The 6,086-nt window shown below is 52.8% G+C and overlaps 1 protein-coding gene across 1 annotated transcript in view; it reads right to left on the bottom strand.

The window, feature by feature from the left end:
- The window catches only part of GTF2IRD1 (GTF2I repeat domain containing 1), a 153,789-nt gene that overhangs the window by 39,512 nt on the left and 108,191 nt on the right, over nt 1–6,086 (bottom strand). The gene's annotated exons all lie outside the window — the stretch shown is intronic.

Genomic DNA, 6,086 nt, shown 5'->3' with positions numbered 1-6,086 from the left:
CACCTTGGCCTCCCAAAGTGCTGGGATTACAGGCATGAGCCACTGCCCCGGCCCTCCTTACATTTTTGTTGTGCAAATAAATGAACCCAAAAGATTAACAATAAGCCTAAAAGGTTTACACAGGCAGGACCAGTGCAATACCAGCTGGTAGCCAGGAGGGGACAGCAAAGAGCCACCCAACGTGGATGAGCCCAGAGGGGTGGTGGGGAAAGAGGGCGTGGCCACAACCCACTTCAGAGACTGACACCAAGCCCTAGGCTAGTTAGTGGTAAAGCATCCCTGGGTTCCAAAGTATGATAAAATGATAAAAACTTAGGTTCAAATCTCTACCATACTATGCTGTGTGACCTTGAGAAAGCTGCTTAACCTCTCTGAGCCAGAGTCCCCACCAATAAGGCTGGCCACTTGGGGAGTGGGCTTTGTAATCAGCAAATCATAACTGTTACGTGGTCGGGTGCCGTGGCTCACACCTGTAACCCCAGCACTTTGAGAGGCCGAGGTGGGTGGATCACCTGAGGTCAGGAGTTTGAGACCAGCCTGGCCAACATGGTGAAACCCCATCTCTACTAAAAATAGAAAAATTAGCCAGGCATGGTGGCAGGTGCCTGTAATCCCAGCTACTTAGGAGGCTGAGGCAGAAGAATCCCTTGAATCTGGGAGGCAGAGGTTGCAGTGAACTGAGATTGAGCCACTGCACTCCAGCCAGGGTGACAGAGTGAGACTCTATCTCAGAAAAAAAAAATGTGATGTGAGTATTAGGTGTCTGTGGTGTGAAGGGCTGCTCAAATGTCCATGACTGGGGGACGGGGTAGTTACATAAGCATGATACAGCCTGATGAGGAACGGAGCTTTTTAAAGACATGGGAACATGTTTATGTTTTAAGGTTAAGTGTGTAAATTTATAGAAGGAACAGCGAGATGTAAAATTAATAAGCTTGGGGGGAAATCTGGAAGAAATGTATCATCATAAAAATGAACAGCCATCTGGGTTGTTAGATTTCTGTATTTTCCAAACCTCTACCATGGGCAAATATTTGCATTTCTCTTTAGGTTTTGTGTGTGTGTGTGTGTGTGTGTGTGTGTGTGTGTGTGTGTGTGTGTGTGTGTTTTAGAGACAGGGTCTCATGTTGCCCAGGCTGAAGTGAGGTGATGTGATCATAGCTCACTGCAGCCTCAAACTCCTGAGCTCAAGTGACCCTCCTGCCTCAGCCTCCCAAGTAGCTGGGACTATAGGCACGCACCACCACCCACCACCATGCCCAGATAATTAAAAATATATATATATTTATTTTTTTGTAGACATGGGGTCTCGCTATAGTGCTCAGGCTGATCTCCAGCTCCTGGCTTCAAGTGATCCTCCTGCATCGACCTACCAAAGCGCTGAGATTACAGGCATAAGCCATCATGCCTGGCCCCCTTTAGGTTTTTATGACCTACTAGAACGCTCTGCGGATGGAATGTTACAGCGGCCACATGGATAAAGGGTCTCTCCTGCCTTAGTCCCCACCACTTCTTCCCAGCATATCTTGAACAGCCCCATTTTGCTGTCCTGGGTTTCCTTTTTTTTTTTTTTTTCAGACAAAGTTGTGCTCTGTCACCCAGGCTGGAGTGCAATGGCACGATCTTGGCTCACTGCAACCTCCGCCTCCCGGGTTCAAGTGATTTTCCTGCCTCAGTCTCTGGAGCATCTGGGATTACAGGCACCTGCCACCACACCTGGCTAATTTTTGTATTTTTAGTAGCGACAGAGTTTTACCATGTTGCCCAGGCTGGTCTTGAACTCCTGACCTCAAGTGATCCACTGCAGCCGGCTGAGTCTCCCTAATTTAACTCAGTGCTGCTGCAGGCAGGGGCGTGGCCTGGCTGGGCAGTACAGAGCTCCCCATGGCGCTCAGCCTCCAGGGTCGAGCGTGGGTTGTCTTAGCCCCTTGCAGGCAGGGCTGGAGTTCCTTCTGGTACAAGTTTGGGGACCCGGCCCCCCATCCCTTGAAACCCTAGACCCCCCACCAGGTCCTTTCCAGTTAAGCCTGGTGCCTTCCAGCACCCCTGGCCCCCAGAAATCCCCGGCCCACAACTCCCTTGACCTGAGACCTGAAATTCACCCACTGCCCTCTGCAGCTTGGTCCAAGTCCAAGTATACCTTCCTCTCCAGCAAGATGCCTGCCTGCCACTCAGCATGTTAGAGCAGGCAGGACCTCTAGATATTAGTGGGGAAACTGAGGCACTGAGCACAGATGTGATGTCCCCAGTTGGGAAAACATCAAAGACATTCTGGGCTTCTCTCTCTCTCTTTCTCTCTCTCTATTTTTAGATGGGGTTTTGCTCTTGTTACCCAGGCTGGAGTGCAGTGGCACAATCTTGGCTCACTGCAACCTCCGCCTCCCGGGTTTAAGTGATTCTCCTGCCTCAGCCTCCCAAGTAGTTGGGATTACAGGCATGCACCACCACACCTGGCTAATTTTGTATTTTTAGTAGAGACAGGGTTTCTCTATGTTGGTCAGGCTGGTCTCGAACTCCCACCTTCAGGCAATCCACCTGCCTTGGCCTCTCAAAGTGCTGGGATTACAGGAGTGACCCACCATGTCATCTCTTTTGACCCAGAAAAAAACCAGCCCAGGAGTGGCTGTCCTCTCACCCCGCACTGCAGGGGCCCACAGCTCCAGGGTGCAGTTGGGTTCTCACAACTTAATGACTGATCCATCTTCAAAAAAGCATAATCTCAACCAGGCGCAGTGGCTCACGCCTATAATCACAGCAATTTGGGAGACCAAGGCGGGTGGATCACCTGAGGTTAGAAGTTTGAGACCAGCCTGGTCAACATGGTGAAACCCCATCTCTACAAAAAATACAAAAATTAGTTGGGTGTCAATGGTGCACGCCTGTAATCCCAGCCTCGGGGGAGGCTGAGGCAGGAGAATCGCTTGAACCTGGGAGACGGAGGTTGCAGTGAGTCGAGATTGTGCCGCTGCACTCCAGCCTGGGTGACAAGAAGCGAAACTCATTTCAAAATGAAAAAACAAGAAAACAAAAAACAAAAACAAAAACAAAAAAACCCAATAATAAAAAAAGCACAATCTCTTTCAGAATTTTTACCTTCTTGGGATGGTTCCGTCAGGGAAGGCTTCTAAGGGAACCTTCAATAAGTGACCTAAAAAAATCTCAGAGCCATTCTTTTTTTTTTTTTTTTTCAGATGCTGTTATGCTCTGTCGCCCAGGCTGGGGCAGCTGCACAGTCTCAGCTCACCTCGACCTCTACCTCCCGGGCTCTGGCCATCCTGCCGTCCCCCCCCTTTGGCCTCCCGAGTAGCTGAGACCACAGGTGTGCACCATCACACCTGGCTAATTTTTAGTTTTTTCGCAGAGACGGGGTTTTGTTGTGTTGCCCAGGCTGGCCTCAAACTCTTGGCCTCAAGCGATCCTCCTACCTTGGCCTCCCAAAGTGCTGGGATTACAGGGGCGAATGACCGTTCCTGGTTTGGAGCCATACTTAACAGAGTTTGTCCTCCTGGAGCCTTCCTGAAGCCTCACCCTCTCTGGGAATCCCCTACTGGGCACCACGGCCATCTCTCCACTCCCGGGTTTCTGCTCCCCCATCCCAGCACGAGATCCCACTGTCAGGCCTTCTTTCATGCTCGGTCTCTCTGTGGTGTGGAAGTGGCTACCGGGGGTGCCTCATGGAAGGTGCAAACCCAAGGGAAACGAGATCTGAAACGCACTCAGATAAAGTTTCTGTGCGTTGGGGGCTTTTGGCAGGAATCCAGTTCGATTTTAGAAAAATAAAAATATATGTCTCGCACTTCTGAATTTGCAGGCTAAGGTCCATTCTGTACTTGCAGAAGAGGACAAAAGAGAAAGGAAGGCGGCCAGGCACGGAGGCTCGTGCCTGTGATCCCAGCACTTTGAGAGGTCAAGCGGGGTGGATCACTTGAGGCTGGCCAGGAGTTCGAGACCAGCCTGGCCAACATGGTGAAACCTCATCTCTATTAAAAATACAAAAATTAGCCGGATGCTGTGACACGCCTGTAATCTCAGCTACTTGGGAGGCTAAGGCAGGAGAATCACTTGAACCTGGGAGGCAGAGGCTGCAGTGAGCTGAGATGGTGCCATTGCACTCCAACCTGGGCAACAAGAGTGTAACTCTGTCTCAGAAAAAAAAAAAAAAAAAAAAGACAAAAGGGGCAATTAGGGGAAAACGGTCCTCGCAGCTCACCTAGCACGGCCCATCTTCTTCCTTACTCAGATCACCTGGTGAGGCAGGTATCCTTGTCCATCTTAGCGGTAAGGAAGTGAGGGCTCAGATTCCCACGGCTAGTCGGGCGGGTACGGGGACTTGAACAAGACGGCGCTTTCCCACAGCCCACATGCTGCCCGGGATCCTGATTCCTGAGCACTGTCCCCAGCCACCCGCCTCTCTGCAGACTATCTGCCACCCCTCCACATGCGCTGGGACGCCTGCCTCCAGATGAAGGGGCCTGCTGACGCCTCTGCCTCCCCCAGCAGACCTGAGCTTCCGCTCTGATTCATCTTGGAACTGCCGGTGCTGGCCCATGCTGGGCTTCGGGGACTGTGCGAGGGCGTGTTTGAGGCAAGCCCACTGTGGCGCGGGAGGGGCACTCGGTGACCTCTGTCAGCCCTTGGAGACTCCCGGGAGCCTGCTCAGGTTCCCAGCCCAGTATGACCAGCGGCATGAGTGAGTGTGGAGCTGGTTCTCCAGGCGGATACCTGGCTTAGGTGCCAATGCCTGGCAGGGGGCTGGCAGGTCCATCCCTGAGGGCTGGGGCCAGGGCCACCTGCTACCCCGGGACACAGAGTATTCATACGCCCCTCACATCGAGCCTCAGTTTCCCCCTCTGTAAGGCGGCCTCTAGCGCCTACCTCCTAGGTACCAGGACTAAATGAGACACCTCCGTCTGCACTCTGCTGTGACCCTAGTTCCTAGAACCACCAGGCCCCAGCAAGACCTCCCGAATCCATGTGAAAGGCACCCACATAAAGCACCCAGTGCGGGGCCAGAAACCCAATGACGTCTCCGCCGGGTGTCCAAAGGAGCCACACTCACCGCATTTTCCTGCTGCAACTTCCACTGTCTCCACCTTTCCAGCATCACCTGACCATTCTGTACCTCTCAGAGCTCCAGAAGCACACCTCTGACATCCAGGGACCCCCAAACCCCTGCCGTTCACCCCCACAAACACAACCCACTCTCCTCTCTGCCTCTCAAAGTCCCATCTTCCCCTAAGGCCCAAACAGGGCCTTCCTTACTCCGGGAAACCCTCCCCAACCCCCTCACTCTCCTGATCCCCCTTTTCGGGGTCCCCATGGCCTGCTGGCAGCTGCCACATCACTGTACCCTAAGTTCTTTCTTTTTTTTTTCTTGAGATGGAGTCTTGCTCTGTTGCCCAGGCTGGAGTGCAGTGGCGTGATCTCGGCTCTCTGCAACCTCCGCCTCCGGGGTTCAAGCGATTCTGCTGCCTCAGCCTCCCAAGTAGCAGGGACTACAGGCACCCACCACCACACCCGGCTAATTTTTGTATTTTTAGTAGAGACGGGGTTTCAACATGTTGCCCAGGCTGGTCTCGAACTCCTGGCCTCAAGTGATGCTCCTGTCTCGGCCTCCCAAAGTGCTGGGATTACAGGTGTTTGCCAACATGCCTGGCCCGCCCTGGAGACTCTGGCGAGCCTTTAGTGCTCACCACATGGCATGTCACCCCACAGGGACAGCCCCTGCAAATCTGGGTTTGGGAGGTCAGATGCAGCCCATGGTGGAGATGGAGGTGGGATGGGAGCCTTAAAAAGGGTCAGGAAGCAGGCGCGGGGGCTCATGCCTGTAATCCCAGCACTTTGGGAGGCCAGGCAGGAGGATCACTTGAGGTCAGGAGTTTAAGACCATCCTGGCCAACATGGTGAAACCCTGTCTCTAGTAAAACTACAAAAAATAGCCAGGCATGATGGCAGGTGCCTGTAATCCCAGCTACTCGGGAGGGTGAGGCAGGAGAATCACTTGAACCTGGGAGGCGGAGGCTTCCTGGGCCGTGATCATGCCACTGTATTCCAGTCTGGGTGACAGAGGACTCTGCCTAAAAAAA

Source organism: Cebus imitator, unplaced genomic scaffold (assembly GCF_001604975.1).
Source record: "Cebus imitator isolate Cc_AM_T3 unplaced genomic scaffold, Cebus_imitator-1.0 Scaffold153, whole genome shotgun sequence".
In the NCBI taxonomy this organism is placed as follows: Eukaryota; Metazoa; Chordata; class Mammalia; order Primates; family Cebidae; genus Cebus; species Cebus imitator.
The sequence above is the reverse complement of the archived record's forward strand: the minus strand, read 5'-3'. Positions and strand labels throughout refer to the sequence as shown.